Here is an 18,304-nt window from a genome sequence, read left to right on the forward strand (position 1 = left end):
ATTTCTTCTAATGCTCTTTATTTAAAAGTAATGAGTGGAGGCAAGTCATATGGCACCCTAAACCACATGAAAGCAATAAACCATAGATCAATCTCCTCACAAAAAGTTGATGATGGCAAGATTGTAAAGTACATCATGTCATATAACAAATAGTACATTATGTCTACCATGTACGTGAGAAAGCCATACACTAGCTTGATCACAAAATTGGTCATTCTTTACACTACTACTAAACCACACCTACAAAAGCCTTAATGAAGAGACCAAAGCATGAACCATAGAACAAACCAAATCTTCTCATTATACTCTTGATTGTACTAGCTCAAAAAAGACGCATAAATACGTATACATTTCTCCAAAAGATGCATAAATATGCGCATATCCCTCAAAAATGATACCTAGTCTTGAATTGTTGTTCATCATAACAAAAAGTACATCATGTCTACCATGTCCATGAGCAAGCCATACACTAGCTTGATCACAACATTGGTCATTCTTTACACAATTACAATATCACACCTACAAAAGCCTTGATGAAGAGACCAAAGCATAAACCATAGAACAAATCAAATTTTCTCATTATACTCCTTGAATGTAGTCATACAAAAAACATGCATAAATAAGTATACATTTCTCCAAAAGACACATAAATAGGCGCATATCCCTCAAAAAAGGTACATGGTCTTGAATTGTTGTTCATCAAAGTAGAAAAACCATAGATCATTGTAACGGCTTGCTAATAGCTAGGTGATCTATGAAGCATCACGATGTGTTCAAGCACTGAGCTCTAGCTTGAGCATCTCCACGACTGCATGAGAGAACCATCCTAAAGTGACCTGCAAAATTTTAAAGTGATTGACACATTTTAGAATCATAATCCATTTTAGTCATAAGTATCACCAAAAGCACAAGCTCTTGATATACTTACCCACTTTTTTAGTGTGCAATTACTTACACCACCTTTGATCAATAACTTCATGACAAGCATGATGTAGTACCCACAATCCTTAGTATTTGCTTGCCTTGGCATCTAAACAAAAAGAAAAAAATACCACATATAGAACTTGTATAGAAGCCAAATCGTCAAATTTTTTCAGCACAATACCATATATACCTCCATTGTTCTAACATGACATTTTTCCAAATCTAAAAACTCTTTTCTGAGAACTGGATTGGATGTATAAGCTCCAATACTACAAAACTCTGAAAGCACAAAATATAACTATCCTATTTAAATAAAAAACTGACACCACAAGAGTGTAGAGGAGAACTACACATACCTCTTCAAGGGGATAATATACCAATAAATTTCTCGCAAGGCAAGAGAGTCAAAGAACAAAATTGCACTCTTGTCTTTTTGTAAGCGAGACACATGCCGTACATGGCAATTGCAAAATACAACAAGCGTCCAATGGCCTCTGCCAAAATACATTTGCACAATATATGTAAAATTTGAGGTAGACACATATGAGTAAATCATACATCACTAGCATCTCCATACTTATCCATAACCGGAAAAAAAGTGAACGTGCGGTTGAAAAGCTCAACTCTATCAAAGTAGTTTTGCATTGCCCTCTCACTAAGCAAGGTTTGAACAAAAGACAACCACAAGATATCAATGAGACAAACATGATTGGGAGACACCTATAAGGTCATGGCCTTATTATGCTACATATCCGTAAACTATTCAATCAAAAATCAACTCTAGCAAGCAACACTTACATGACAAAGAAATTGAGTGCACGTGAACTTGCCCTCTTGCATGTAACCTCACTTGCAAGTTTAGCATCATATGTTATCTCAAGTCCATATCTGCACTACAAGAGGTTGTGTGCACTTGTGACGTTGTTAGCGACTAAAATACATTGGGTTTTTATAATCCGCGACGTCGCTAAGACCGTCTCCAACAACGTCGATACGAGAATGTTTCTATAATTGTCGCTATGATCGTCACTATAGCCATTGCTATATAGCGACCTCTATAGCGATGATCATAGCGATGTTTACAGGCCACCTATAGCAATGTTTATAGCGACGCTGCAGAGCCTTGTATAGCGATGGTCATAGCAACGCCCGAGAGAAAACTTTTTTGGTGGCAGGGCATTGAATTCCCTGCCACCCATCAACCATATTGAACGTTTCAATAATTGAGTAAACCTAAATTAATCCAAGATAAGCCCAGAGTCAACTTTGAAAGAAAGTGAAAGCTTAGATATAGACCCAAAGTAGTCACCCGTAAGACAATATAACCATTAACTCCATCATCCATATTATTGTTTGCATAATAAAGATAGAATAAAGATACAAAACTGACAAAAGTAAATTGATGAAAGTAAATCAATGACAATTGTACACATCATAGGCAAAATCACTTGATTGTTAAACTTTGCAAATGTAACAGTTACAACACCATTGCTCATTATTGAAAAAATATACATGGTTTTCAAAAAGACGTATAAATGTCATCTCATGATACATATGCTATGACAAAAGGAAACTAATGCTATCTAGCTACGGCTAGATTAACATCGTCTAATCAGACGTCTCATCGCGTCCAAGTGGCGTATCTGTCAAATTCTACAAAAAAAACAATAAGATAGCTTTCTGTAAGTATAAACATATAATTTATAAAAAATACAACAAAGAGAAAAGTGTAAACCCTAATATAACCATGCCATCGCGAGAACTCAGAATGTCCATCAGAGCGTTTAAGCCCTTCCTGCCTGTGTACTCGCGCTTGTACGGTGTGGGGTCACGTCCTGTCATCGATCACTGTCAAAACAAAGAATCCATTTGGTTAGAATTTAAAAACCCCTAAACCCTAAACTATCAAACCTTAAGAGAAATGCAAAAACACTTACCAAATCAGCCTCCAATGATTCCCACCCGCCGCTCCCCAAGTGGTGCAAGCTCCCTTCCTCTACTCATGCTCTGGCTGCCTCCTTTTATTGCTTCCACTTGTCGAGATTCTCGCGCGCTGCTTTCTTTGCATTCTTCCAATCTTCTTTGGCCAGCCAATCTGGTCTATTCCACCCATGCTTAATTGCTTTTTGCACTTCGAAACACTTGTGCTTTCAGTATTCGTGCATTCGAACCTTCATTGGGTCTTCATTGAAGCAGTCATCCCGTGTTGAAAAGGGAAACTCATCATGCAGCATGCTGATGACTCTGTCTTTTAAATCACTTGGTAATTCACTCCAGGTGTTTAGTATGTAGTGTCTAAACACCTGAGAGCAAAGACCGCGCATGCGTGAGATCACCTTCTTGCCATCATCATCCAAGATGATGCCGCTGCTCAAGTCGACGGAGTAAGGCAAGCCCTCTCGCCGATGACGTGTGAACCTAGGTGTCCAGCAAGGGTCTCTAGCGGCCTGTCGACGGGGGTACGGACGTCAGGTGTCTCCACTGGAGTCTAGGCCCCAAAGCAAGGACTGTCGACTTGAGTGACTCGTAGAGGATTAGCTAGTGGTGTGTAGCCGCTAGGAACGGCCGTCAGCCGTGCAAAACCTGGTGTAGATGGCGATGTCATGGCTGGTGTCGGGGCGGGCAAAGAAGGGGAGGGTAAAGAGCCTCGTCGAACATGAGGTGGTGTCAAGGCATCGGCAGTGGCATCGCCACAACAACTGCCGCCGCCACCACTAGAGCGTCGGTGCCTAGACGAGTGTGAAGAACGGCTCGTCGACACCGAAGCTTTGGAGCGTGCTGAATGCTCCAAAACAGAGGGAGATGCTAAAGGAGTAGGAACGCACGATGGTGCGCAAGAGCGATGATGGTCCACTTACCACTGTCTCTGTTGGGGTGACAAAGAAGAAAGAAACTTAATATTGAATGAATAGAGAAGAAAACATGGACAAGTAGAGAGAGAGAGAGAGAGAGAGAGAGAGAGGGGACTCATAAAGAGGGAGGTATTCCTATGTAGAGAGATTTTGTTGGATTTTTGTGAATTTGTAAAAGCACTGCGCTCCGGGTGCGATGGAGACTGAAGTTGCATCGCAAAGGTCTGATCATAGAAGTTGCTTGTCTCACCACTAAATCTAATTGATCGGGTGAAAGAGACGTTGAGAAGCAATAGTAGTGCTTCTTAGTGTCTCTTTCACCAGCTCAACTAGATCTAGCGGTGGGACGAGAAACATCTATATTGAGCAGACCAGCTTCACGATTGCAACTTCAATCTCCATCCTACTCGGAGCACAGTGCTCATCGTTCCCGCTTGTGGGAGCATACCTAGAGAATACATACCTGGAGTGGATGCAAAGACCATTAAATACAATGACGCAATGACCATTAAATACAATGACGCAATGACGCATATAGACAAAAATGGACAAAAAGCCACATGAATACAATATACATTATAAAACAGAGCTAGATTGTTCAAATACAATATTTATGGCTTTAAGAGGTCTCTTTCTCATCCTCGCGAAGCTCATTATAACTTCCTATATCTATATAGAGCTGTCCGTTTAAACAGATGTTCTTCGCTTCAATTTGTAGATCCTCTACATGCACCCCATAGAGAGTAGCAGTGTGATGCTCGTCTGTCACCACCTCAGCGGCTTTTGACTGAGCATCTTCTCCGATCTCATCCATTGATGCCACTGTGATTGGCACATGGTAGCCTTCATACGTCCGTGCACTACGAGGGGCTACCTCTATGACTTACCACCAGTTTGATGCAGACTTTGTAGGATGAAATATCACCTGTCAGCGCCACACAACTTACATGAGAGCTTCCAAGCACATAACTTCTAAAATTGGATGTTAACTATTTACATACTTACTTGTTCACAATTCTCGGTTAGTACAAAAGTGTCTCGTAGGTCAGTCCATTTGTTAGTTGAATCCACCTCAAGAAAACTAGACTCTCCTCTACGCACAATAGCGTTGCACCCCTCCATGATTATCTTGAACCATTGCACGTCGAACAAGTTGAAAAAAAATCCTCTATAATCGATCCTCAAAATCTCTTGTAGTGTTCCGAAGTAAGTGAGTTGCACCACCACAGGATCTCCATCAGAGGACTGTCGTCGACTAACTGTTCAAATTTTTCCATGATTCCACAATCTTGAGTAAAACGCTTTTTGTCAATCCGTTCCACCCTAAAATGTCAACCTTTACACCATGCTGTTGTGTATGACTTATACTACAACCAACAAAGGCTATTTAAACATCTAGAAAGTCACTAGTTGTACATTGCAAACTTACCTTGGTCGCGCAACCCCAAGCTCCCACTCCTCCTCAATCACTTCTTCACCACACTGTTGTGCGCTTTCAATTGGTTGTGCAACCATCTTAAGCTCATGAATGTTGGTAGGCTCTCCAGACCCGTCAGATAGTGCATCGGTGGTCGTCTTCCCCGTCTCCACTTGATTCATGCCCTTTGTCACTCTTGCTTTGCATCCTCATATTGTGAAATCCACTTTTGCATCACTGGATTGTGAAGCATGCAAAATCGGTTGATTTTAGCCTCTAGATATTCCATCATCTTCTTCTCAACACCTTGATTGCACATGACAATCCCAGATATCCGCTCATCATCTACGGTTTGACATAGCATGTCTCGGGCTTTATGAAACCCGTCTAGACACTCTCCAATGTACACTAGGGACTCTGATACCAGCCAACCTTCCACCATGCTACCCTCGGGACCTGCCTTCTGACGCACATATCCCTTGAGCGTTTTCATGAAACGTTCTAAAAAGACCATCCATCTGGAATTTTACTGTGCCAGCTATTTCCACCTCATCAACTATGTGAACAAGAAGATGCACCTGAATGGTCAGCATGGTAGTAGGAAAGTGTTCCTCAAACATGCATACAACGTCCACAGCCTTTAGTTTGGCAAATGGTACGGAGTCTACATTGATCTCCTTTTGTGAGATCCATTGCACCAACTTTGCAAGTTTGTAGATTGTGTTACGGACGTCAAGAAACAAACATCCCTCAATGGCCATCGGTAAAATAAACTGCAAAACAAGTGCAGCAATGATATTAAAGTCTGGAAACAAATTTGTTACACAATTACCACTATGAACATACCTGACACATTATATGCCAGTCGTGTGACTTCAAACCGGTAAGCTTTTCTTCTTTAGTAAAACACGTTTGGAGCGAGTGCATTACGCCAGTGGGGGTCCGCAAAGATCAAATGGTCTCTTTTACTTTGCGTTCTTGGGCTCCAATGAAAATCCATGGCGCTTTAGAGAGTTTTATCGATCCATCGAATGCTATCTATGGCCAATATTGCTCCATACGATCCACATTTCTAAGGTCAACCCTGGCTCCCAAAGTATATTTCTTCCCGGTCAGATGGTCCCATAGCAGATTCCCCACATTCTTGAATATGTGCATTGAATCAAGCAAGTGATTGATCATGAGCCAGGGCCAATATGGTAACTAGTATCATATAGAGAGTATCTTCTTCTCTGGGGGAAAAACGTCATCACACATATCTCCTTCTGCTCTAACCATGCTTATGCAAACATCCTTGGTGGCTCTCTTCCCAAAAAGCCGTCGCATAACACATGATTCTCTGGAAGATACTCTTGATGACCTTCGCAGATTTGCTTCTTCAATGAGCGTATCCAATGTGCATTCAGTCTAGGTCCACATGTGACACATGCTCTGTATCCGCTTGTTTGAAGCCCTGCATGTATACACATGATAATAGATAAGCTTGAGAAAAACCAAGATTTACAGTGTTTGAGTTTAAGTGTAAATCACCTGAGTATTTTGTTAGTCCGGGATAGTCCTGCATGGTCCACATTAGAATGCCTCTGATCAAAGCATTCCGTCGACCTATGTGTTGGCTCATATCCACCACTTCTATGCCAATCCACAATTGTTGTAGCTCTTCCAATAGTGGACGAAGATACACAATCATATTATTCACTTTATACCGCCCCGACACAATCAAGCTTAGCCATAGGTGCCCCTTCTTCGTAGTCAACCACGTCATACACTGTAAGATGTTGATCTTTGAACAAATGGATTTACGCCATCCATAGCCAGGACTAGGTGCAAATTTCGAGCTTCCCTGGAAAAATCTGACCATGTTTCATCTATATGTTTCCAGGATGTGCAATCTGCAGGAATCTGTAGCACACCATCCGAAGATTTATTCTCCTCATGCCATGATGCTAGGGCGGCCATGGACTTTCATTCGAAGAAATTCTTGATGCAAGGAAGTAGAGGAAAATGTCGCAAAACCTTTTGTGGAATTTTTTTTCCATGGAGATGTACTTGATATCTCTCGGAATCACATTTTGGACACTTCTCCATGTCTATGTATTCCCCTCTGAAAAGAATGCAGTTGTTAGGACAAGCGTGGATCCAATTGTAATCCATCCCCAAGTTTTGCAAGATCTTTCTTGCTTCCTCTCTAGAATCTGGCATCACATTATCAGCTGGTAGTATGTGCTCTTTGCGCAATCTACACAACGAAAAAAATACGATACAATCGTGTAAAAATCTATCTGATCATTATACATCTAGAGTTTTTTATTAAAGTAAACACATTGTAATAGATCACCTGAAAAGCGCTGTGATGCTAGTGACACTCCATCCAAACTTTGTCTGCATTTTGAGAAGAACCAAGAGATCCTTCAATCTAGACACACGTGCTCCATCATACAATGGCATATCGGCTTCACTTTTCATAATCATCATAGATAAGCCTTTCTAAATCCATGATCGTCTAAATCAATTCATTGATCTCGGGCTCAAACATTGCCTTGTTGGGATTGTGGTTTGCATGATCATCCCCCGAGCTGTCAGAGGCTACATCTTGTGGCCTCACATATACTGTTTGACCACAGCGCTTGCGAACACATCTATTGGGTTGCGAGATTGCTGCCTATTGGCCAGCGTCAAAGTTCGACGAGTTATAATTGGAAACAACTCGATCTATAATAGATGGATCGCACTCACCAATTTGCAAACGTGCTGCAAAGAAACACGTCTTGTTCGTCGCACAACATGCTTGCATTGATTACAAGGACATAAGATCCTCGTTGAGAGATAGGTGTTTCGGTTGGACGGCCCCACATCCTCGTGATTACTCATAATGAGGGTAAAAACCTTATAACCTGGACAAAAAATTTAATCTTCTATTGGCATTCTTCGTCTTTTCTCTCTCTCTCTCTCTCTCTCTCTCTCTCTCTTTCTTCACACTGCAAACTACCTCACATTCTCTAGTCATGTCCAATCCCCGCACACCTCGATCTAGAGGTGCATGGAGATGAGAACCACTGGGTTATAATCTCGTCTTTATTGGTCAATGCCTATATTTGTGGGTACAAGAAATCTACACACCCACGTCCACATGGTAGTGCATGTAGTGGAAAAAACCCCTTTGCCTCTTCTCTAGCTGTAGCATTTCACAGCATCTTAACATCTTTTCACAGTATATCTTTGTTCGAGGGATTACTTAACACATTACATGTTGGCCTCCAATCTGAGTATTATGCCGTTGAAAGCTTTCTAGCTTAAGGTCGTATCCGTAGAGAGGAAGAGAGGGATCACCGTTCGTCTAACTCTAATTTTTTTACTGTAATCTCCAAGGTAGACTCTAATATAAAAACTCAATCCAAAATCTGATCTTAAATCTAACCTAATTGAACATGTGGTGATTTGCTCCATTGAAGGGTACCAATGGGGCTACTAGCTGCGTAGATGTGAATGGGCCTCACATATACAAATACTTCAATGCAAGAGTTTAATAATCTCACCTGTCCACGCCATCGATACATGACCCAGGTGATGGGAAAAAACCCTCCTCGAAGCTAGCCCAACCGCCACTCCCCAAGTGATGGGATAATCCTGTCTTGATGCGAACTCTTGTTGCGTCCCTCTGCTACCACCACCTGTCTGGATTGGTCCTCCTCTTCTCCCTGATACCCCTCCACTCCTCTATTTCAATCTAGTCAGGTCTAGAATCTGTGCATCTCACCTCCGATGCTTCATGTAGTCGCGCATGTGTCTCCTCATCCAAGCATCGTCAAATGTATTCTCCAGAGAGGAAGCTGGAAACTCCTGATGCAACATAGCAATTAGATAATCCTTGGAGTCTTTATCCTGATCCCTCCAAGAGACCATAATAGACTACAATGTGTCAAAAAACCTGTCTACACAACTGTCATATGCGGCCCATCACCTGCTTTCCCTTAGGGGTCATAATGATCTTATCGGACATACGATTGATGAGGTAGGCATATCCCTTTGGCATGTCCCTCATGTGAACTATAGCACCCCTGCCCAGTGAATGCTCATCGTACATGCCTCGACCCCGATGTAGTGTTCGGGTCACTCCTCGGTATCTCCGACGTAGTGGCCGGGACACCACTCTCAAACGCGTGGGCAGTATAATCCTTCGGTGTAGTCTGAGCAGTCTCACAAGCAGGGACACTCCTGGGTGTGTCCTAGTGACTCTGCAACACATGAGCTCCAAAAACGACATGCTCCTTGCCACAACAACCACCACCGCTAGACTGTCCTGGAATTGCTAGTCCGCATGGTCCATCGAACATAACTCTAGATCTAATTTAATCTTAAACTCAAAATAAACCTAAAATTAATTTAATCTATCGTAAATCTAAATCTAACGCACGACCTACACTAATCTAATGTAAATCTAACTCAAAATAAACCCAAATCTAATCTAATGTAACCTAAATAAACCTAAATCTAATCTAACCTAAATCTAAATCTCACATAATCTCAAACTCAACATAAACATAAATCTAAATGTAATCTAACCCAACCTAATTTAAATTTTAACATAATCTCTTTCTCTCTTTGTTTTCTCCCCTTACCTCTCTCTTTTGTCTTATCCCCCCCCCCCCCTCCCCCCCCCTCTGTCTCTCTCTTTGGTTTTTTATTCTCTCTCTTTCTCTTTGTTCAACAAGCCTTGAGTTCAACTCCTCGTCGGCTAGATCTTTAAGGTCTCTTGGGATAGTTTCCTACGACGTTAAAACTTTCTTCTTCTCGTGTGTGTGTGTGTGTGTGTTTGTGCCAATAAAAAGATGAAAATTGTATAACCTTTCTATCACCCAAGTGTGGTAGATTGGTTATGCCATTCCCTATTGAACAACAGGTCTTGAGTTCAACTCCTTGTCGTCTAGATCTTTAAGGTCTCCTGGGATAGTTTCCTACGACATTAAAACTCTCTTCTTCTCGTGTGTGTGTGTGGGGGTGTGTGTGTGTGTGTGTGCCAATAAAAAGAGGAAAATGGTATGACCTTTCTATCACCCAAGTGTGGTAGATTGGTTATGCCATTTCCTTGTTGAATAACAGGTCCTGAGTTCAACTCCTCTTCGGCTAGATCTTTAAGGTATCTTGAGATAGTTTCCTACGACATTAAAACTCTCTTCTTCTTCTTCTCTCTTCTCTCTCTCTCTCTCTCTCTCTCTCTCTCTCTCTCTCTTCCTCTCTCAATGTGTGTGTATGCATTCTTTGTTTATGCATGTGTGTGTGTTTTGTTTATGCATGTGCTCTCTCTCTCTCTCTCTCTCTCTCTCTCTCTCTCTCTCTCTCTCTCTCTCTCTCAAAAACACAGTGTGTTTGTGTGTGTGTGTGTGTGTGTGTGTGTGAGAGAGAGAGAGAGGGAGAGAGAGAGAAAGAGGGGAAGGGAACATGAGAGTGAGGAGAGGGAAGGAGCATACCTGGATCTCCTCATGTATGTGTGTGTGTGTGTGTGTGTGGAGAAGAAAGAGAGAGAGAGGGAGAGCCCGGGTCACCTTTGCTTGCTTGAGCGCCGAAAACTCAGATCTCAGCTTTGCTTGCTTAAGCCCTGAAAACTTAGATATGAGATCAGAGTTTTCGAGTGCTCTTTGTTTATTTTTTACCCCTGTCGTCGTCGCTATGGGCGTCGCTAAGTTACTTGTAACTTAGCGACAACCATAGCGACGCCGTGGGTTTTCACTTTTGAGCATCGCACTATGAGCGTCACTAATGTGAAGTACCTCTTGTAGTGTGGATGAACACAATTGGATGGGGATACCCTTAGAAGATCTATTAAGCATAGGTCACTCACTACATTCTATGTCAAAAAGAAAATGAGCCATTATATAGAAGACGGCGTACCATGGTGTGTTTGAGCCCATCAAGAGTTCATGCGCATAAGTACTCCCACTTGGAGAAGAAATGTCTATATGTGTTTGTATTTTACCTTTACCATTTTTCATTGGCGACATGATCAATGCCTCATTTTGCTTAATGGAATAGAAATAAAACAAAACAAAAATGTTAAAAATTGAAAATAAAGCCATGACAATGTATGGGTACAAAGTAATAAAACAACCAATAGTTAGCAGATTACCGGAGATCTTGTTTCAGGAATTTTTTCATCCTCCATTTGCGATGTATATTCATCTTCACTCTCCATACTCTTAATAGGTGAGAGAGCATTATCCGAATGTTCTAGATCCATCTCCTTTTCTTCTTCCTCCTCATGTTTGTTATTCTTGTATTTTCTTGACTAGAGAGACATTTAAGCATGCAAACAATTTTAAATTTAGAATTTTATACATAAGATACAATTATAAAAGCATTGAAGCAAAGAATGAGAGCATCTCTTACCATCCTATCATATCCTTTTGTAATATTTGTTTTCATCTTTGCAACTCAAGTTGGCAGGTTACTCTCCCACTTTGTCATTTCCTCTTGCATATGGTTCACAAACCATTCTTTGTATGGCATCAGGAAGAGCTTGAGCGCTATCTCTTCTTACCATTTGCATTGAGATATTTTAAATGCTTCTTTCGAGAAAGTTTTATGCGATTCTTGATGCTTTGAAATCACGTTTTGTCTTGCCTATGGGACCGTGATCCATTAGCCAATTTGGGCTTTTGACTACCCTTTAATCTCCCCGTGACTCTACGAGGAACATTGACGATAAGACCATGACGCTCTTTGATATGGTAGATAAGATCAACACGTTTCTCCCATGCTTTATTCCACTAGTTTGGACAGGTTTCCTCTATTCAACAATAGCAAACAAGTGCCCCATATCTTTTCCTAAACTCCTCAATGAAGAGTTGCTTTGCCTAGACATTAATACGCATTCTCATCTCCTATTATCTCTCTCCCTCTCTCTCTCTCTCTATCCAATTTATACACAAAACCAAAAAAGGATCAATTTAATCACAACATATTTCCCAAAGTTCCTTCTCTCAAACAACTAGATTGGACAAGATCATACAATGATCTTCGTTTCGTTGGCATCAACATCTCGTTGTGAGTGTGAAGAGGAAGACTCACCTCTCCTCTTCATGAGGATTTGTTTTTCTTTACAAGCACGATTAGACATTCCCTTTGATGCCATCTTCATAGCTCCACTCTTTGCGGATACAATGGCTTTTTGTAAGCACATGCTCGAGTGAGACCGTTGTGGAGATTTTCGGGGTGCCATCCTCTTGCAATTTGATGATTTTTTGACAAATAGACTTAAGGAATTGCTTGATGATGGATTCAATCCAATCCACAATCCACAGGCCCCGTCTCAAGCAGGCCCTCCTTCCTCGCATAACGTGACCTTGCCCACTTACTTAAATGAGCCTCTTTCCCATGCTCAACCTTAAGCGAAGGTCAAGCTTGAGAAGGCTTGAAAATGGCAGTGAAGGTGCAACACGTAAATTCGGGAGTGCAATATCACACGAATATGCTAGGGCCATAGGAGGGAATAGAAGGGGGGAACCTCTAGGTAAATTTGGGTTGCCTCGTGAACGTAAGAGCCATTTCTTGATGAATGGGAAAAATGCTCTATAGACGGCTCAGAGCTATGGCTAGAGAGCACGACATTCGGATAATAGTAGACGGATGCCGCATTGCAAGGCTATGGCACTGTGTTGATTTCTTGGCATAGTGTAAATGTTGCTTTCGCTTGTGCAGTCCAAAATACCCTCGTCATTATTCGATTGCAGAGCTGTCGACTGCACCTTGATTCCCTCGATGCCGACCCAAATTTACCTGCTCCCACAATCCAACGGCCCTGGCAAGCCCCACCGTCGATCCCCTCCATTTTAATGGCGTGCCATATAGAGAGGAGGCTCACCTCCCTTGCGTTCCCCCCACCCTTTTCTAGTGTGTTGAGGATCTCCCCATCTTGTCCACACGGGCCCCTTACCTACCTATCCCTCTGCACAGATCGCCCGATGGAGAGAGAGAGAGAGAGAGAGAGAGAGAGAGAGAGAGAGAGAGATGCCTTCCCCTCAGCCCTACCTCGTGCATGCACATAGAGAGGGCCTGCGACCGACTGACACCTTCTCTCTCACAAGAGAGAAAAAGACAACTCGACACTGGTCCCTCCACCCATTATATATATATATATAAATTGAAGAGCAAAATTAGTTAAATCACTTAGACAATTAGACAATAATTCTCAGAGCTAAAGATCACTGTTAGAAAGCTGAAATATTTGTCCATGACTAGAGAATTAGTTTAGCTAATTAATTAAGCTAAAATTGTTTGTTTTTAAGCATAAACTAAACAAAGAAATTAGCTAAATCACTTAGATAATTATACAATAATTATCATAGCTAGAAATCACTATTAGGAAGTCACAATAACTAGGCCTTGAATAGAGAATCAAATTAGCTAATTAATAGGCTAGAATTGTCTATTTTTAAGGATAAATTTGAAGGGAAAAATTAGTAAATCATGCTAGATAACTAGGTTCTAACTATCAGAGTTAGATTACATGATAGACAAGACATGATAATTATCTTAAGGTTAAAAAATTAATATAGATATTTATCTAAGTTAAATTATACTAATTCTAGCTAAAAAATTAAAGCAAGAAATTAGTAAATCATGGTAGATAATTACATGCTATTTATTAGAGCTAGATTACATGATAAAAAATTTGTGATAATTATCTTAAGGCTAGTAAATTAATATAGATATTTATCTAAGTCAAAATATACTAATTCTAGGTGTAAATTAAAAGGGAAAATTAGTAACTTATGTTAGAGTTAGATTACATGATAAACAAGACGTGATAATTATCTAAGGTTAGAAAATTACTAAGTCAAATTATATTAATTCTAGCTGAACATTAAAGGGGGAAATTAGTAAATCATGTTAGGTAACTAGATGCTAATTATCACAGTTATATTACATGATAAATAAGCCATTATAATTTAATTAAGGTAAAAAATTGATATAGATATTTCTCTATGTGAAATTATACTAGTTCTAACTAAAACTTAAAGGGATAAATTAGTAAATCAAGTTTAGATAATTAGGTGCTATTTATAAGAGTTATTTTATATAATAAAGAAGCCGTGATAATTATCTTAAGGTTAGTAAATTAATAAATCTATTTATCTAAGTCAAATTGGACTAATTCTAGCTGAAAATTAAAGATAAAAATTACATAATTAAGTTAGAAAACTAAAAGATAATTAACGAAGATAACAAATATCATTATCTACATGTGATAATTATACCATAGTTAATTAGTCAGTTTCAAAAATTATAATTGACCAAAAGTCCTAATATTAGCAAAAGATTAACTAAAATAAATAGACTTTGTGATCAAAAGTTTTTTGAAAAATTATAGTAAGTGTAAACTAGTGACATAAAGTTAAAGAAATGAGATCTTTAAGTGAAAGCAAATAGAATAAATATTAAGCTCAAAATAAACAGATTCCAAGCTTAAACCTCGACGGGACAATTAGAAAAAAGATATAGAAAATTATAAAAAAAACTAGGAGAGGTTAGAAAACCCTTAGGGAAGTTTTGGAAAAAGTTGTCATAAAGCAAATAAGAAATTACTTGGTCAAAAATATACCAATTATGACTATAAATTTAACATTGATCGGGTTACAATTGAATACAAAGGTTAAGTCTAGCTTTCCGATAATTTACCTAATGATTAGACGTCCTGTTTTATAAGGATAAGAAGTTATGGCACCCAGAAGGACCCGACCAAATCTTACATCTGATGATGAGGATGGAGCTTCAAAACGAACTAGAGCATCGCATGACGACAAAGCCGGGCCTAGTAGTAGGCCCACTGATGAGAGCGTACAGGCCTCGATGCTACAACAAATGCCTGATTAGTTCCAAGTCGGTCTTTGTTATAATTATATTTAGAGAATTCATTTTTTTTTAAGTATTAACATTGCATACGTAGAAGAGGGAGAAAGGAAATTAGGAAGAATAAAATTGGATCAAAACGGAAGACATATTCCAAAAAATTGATGTGCATCCGTTTATAAAGTAGGAATTAATTTTTTGGTTAAGCCTGGTGGAATTGGGAAAGGTATGATTGATTATCCCTAAGACAACTTGTCTCAAGACACCTCTCACTCTTTGGTATATTTTAATGAATAAAGACGGCTTCCAGCTACGGATAAGTCGGTTACCCCCATGAACGATGAATTTCTACTCCGTTTCATGTCTTGATGTTTCTACATAAGTTAGGATACCGTTTTTTATCTTAGGGGAGCCGTCCGATTGTATGGGCAACTGGTTTGGTGTATGGGCACCCCGAACCTTGGGTGGGGGTTTATCCACCCCGGATTGTGAACAAGGAATGGGTACTATTTTTCACCCTTAGGTGTTCTTGAGACAAGAAGAGTACTAGTCATGGTACCCTATCTTAAGTTTAAAGATGTCTGTTTGCTAAAAGAATGCTTTTCAATGTTTTCTTTAATACTTGATTGAAGGAGTCACTGTGATGAAAAGTTAAAAGAAACCATTATTTTAAATGCTAAAACAATGTGGTAGTAATTAGAAAAACAAAAGAATCATGTGTTAGTGCGGGGTGGTAAGTGGGGATTGACTAAGGTTGTCAAGGACCTGATTAGTCAGGTAACTATTCATCTCTGCACACTAAAAATGTTTACAAAACTTCTTCACTTGGAAGAGAAGTCCACTAGCGGCTGTGCCCTCACATCTATTAGGGGGGAAAAAGTGTTGGTTGAGGATACCTTAGTCCAACTTCTGGAAGTTATAGGGTCAAAATAGTTTTGGACTTTTAATATGTTGTCTCGCTTACATTGCGAGGTAGGACTAGGTCTTTGTCTAGGGCGATAGACTCAAGACATTGTCAACGGTAAAGGTCTATTCCCTAGATTTTTCTTGTTTAGAGACTCTGATTTTTATTAGGCCTAGAGACCTGTCAAGGACCCCATCTCAATCTTGGTATAGGTGGGTTGGGAATCTTACAAAAGGGGGAAGGGAGAATGACGCCAAGAGACAACAATGAATGGCCTTATGGCATAAACAACATCATGTACAACCAACACCTTGCCGGTACAATCTTCGACAAAAAACAATAACCCAAAAGCCTGTTGGCCCAAAAAAACTCAAATGGCAAAAGCCTACACAGGCAAAAAAGCCCCAAAAAATTCACGTTTACATCCTTTTATTGGGGGAAGCAAACCCAAAAAGAAAAAAATTTGAGATCCTTTAGCTCGTATAGTCCTCTTTTAGCTTCATTTAGAATTGTTTTTGCATTGCTAGCACTTGGCATACGTTATTTTTGGCAACAATTGCACGGCTCATATCTCTTTGTCCACCCGACTCGGCTGCCTGGCTTGCTTTTGAGCTTGCCCTTTAGCATACCTTTGAACACCTTTGAACTTCCTCTTGATCCACTGGTGGGACTACCCTTTGACTTGGCCCTTTAAGCCTTTGAGCTAGCCTTCTCTCTCCCTCTATATCCCTTCCTACTGCGTCACGAGACCCTTCCCTATGCACTAGCGATATCGCTAGTGGGGGGGTACCCTTTGCCTTCAAAACTTATTGGCCCATGTGGGCGCGAGAACCGACCCCAGCTAGCTGACCCTAGTTAGCAAGCCTCCATATCATCACCTCAGATCACACCACCCATGGTGCCAATGAGCTCCACTATCCATGCCAGCCTCTCCCTTCCAACACCGCCGCGTTGTCGCCCCTGCATGGCCGCGCGCCAATACCACAGCGCCCAACGGGCACGCGCCATAGCCTCAAGCCAAGGGAGCTCCCATACTACTACACATAACACAAAGGGCTCACACCCCTGGCCTTTATACCCTGCAAATCCGAGGCCCAGCCGCGCATATGGGGTATGTGCCTGCCACGTGTTGGCCGGTGGTGAGGCCACCCCCCAAGCTTTCTTTTTTTTATAAAAAACTTCACTTGATGAAAAACTCCACACAAAGCATTTTTGGCCCTCCTTCCTCATGCTCCTCAGTATTTCTCCAATGTCCGATTGCCAAGCTGCAAAGCCCGGCTGAAATTTCACTTTGCGAACTCAAAAGTGCCCGGTCCTTGTTGCACTTCAAGATTCCTCGAGACCCCGAACCGAGGCCTCAAATTGGCTAGATTTCATCTATGATCAATCCCAAACAAGTGCACCCCGACTTTCAACTGCTCAATATCTTTTTTCTTCGGGCTCCATTTGACGAGTAATCAACTCCTACTAGCTCCATACACTGCAAAGCACCTTCTCAAGCCTTGTCAAAACCCAAAAAAATTCCAAATGGCACAACTCCGCATGTGGTCAGGTAGGCACCAACCTAGTCCTCGGAAAAATTTCAGCTGGCCATATCTTGCAATCAATAGCTCTCATCTGTAATCTAAAAAGATGGGTAGAATCCATAAATCAAGCACTATGCGTCCATACACTGACATCCACTTGGGCCATCTGTCCTCAGCTACCCTATCTGACAAGAATATACAACACACCGCACCTTCAAACTTCAATATCTTGGGTGCTGTAGCTCTGTTTGGTGAGCCATCTGGACTTGCTCCTTTAGCACCTCAAGCTCCACATTCCTAGACCCAAAGAGTGCACCTTGCACCTCCTTCATCTGCTATTCAAATTAGCCCCTTCTGGAGCCTTTCTTGGCCTATAAATCGCATCAGCCATACATATGTGCTACTACCAGCCTGCCCATGATCTTTACAGCTTCTCAAGCCCTTTGCCATGCTTCTGCTAGCTTGCACATATCTGCCCATGCCATCTTCTATGGTCGACCAACTTTGACTGCAGCATCATTGCCCACCCCCTAGTTCAACATTTATGCTCAACCAAAAAAGAGCTTTATTCCACTACAATATGCAAACACTGATACACATCATGAGAAACCCAAAACCATATTTACATAGTTTTATTCTACCTACTACCAAACCTTCAAGTGGGTTGCCCCACCCCGTGCATCACATATCTTTCACCTAGATCAAACACATGCCTTTGGTATCGTCCCCCCATCTGTAATTGCTCACCATAGTGACTTACCCTAGCACCTAGCCCATCATATGTGTAGGTTGTCCATAGTATACCTTCAGCAGTCCAAGCATCCCTCCAAAAACT

General features: G+C 40.8%; 1 pseudogene; it reads right to left on the reverse strand.

Moving 5' to 3' along the window:
* Positions 1-752: 752 nt before the first annotated feature.
* Positions 753-11,383, reverse strand: LOC147456441 (uncharacterized; annotated as a pseudogene).
* Positions 11,384-18,304: the final 6,921 nt, after the last annotated feature.

The sequence above is a fragment of the Adiantum capillus-veneris genome, chromosome 6 (genome assembly GCF_014529385.1).
Source record: "Adiantum capillus-veneris isolate H3 chromosome 6, ASM1452938v2, whole genome shotgun sequence".
NCBI lineage: Eukaryota > Viridiplantae > Streptophyta > Polypodiopsida > Polypodiales > Pteridaceae > Adiantum > Adiantum capillus-veneris.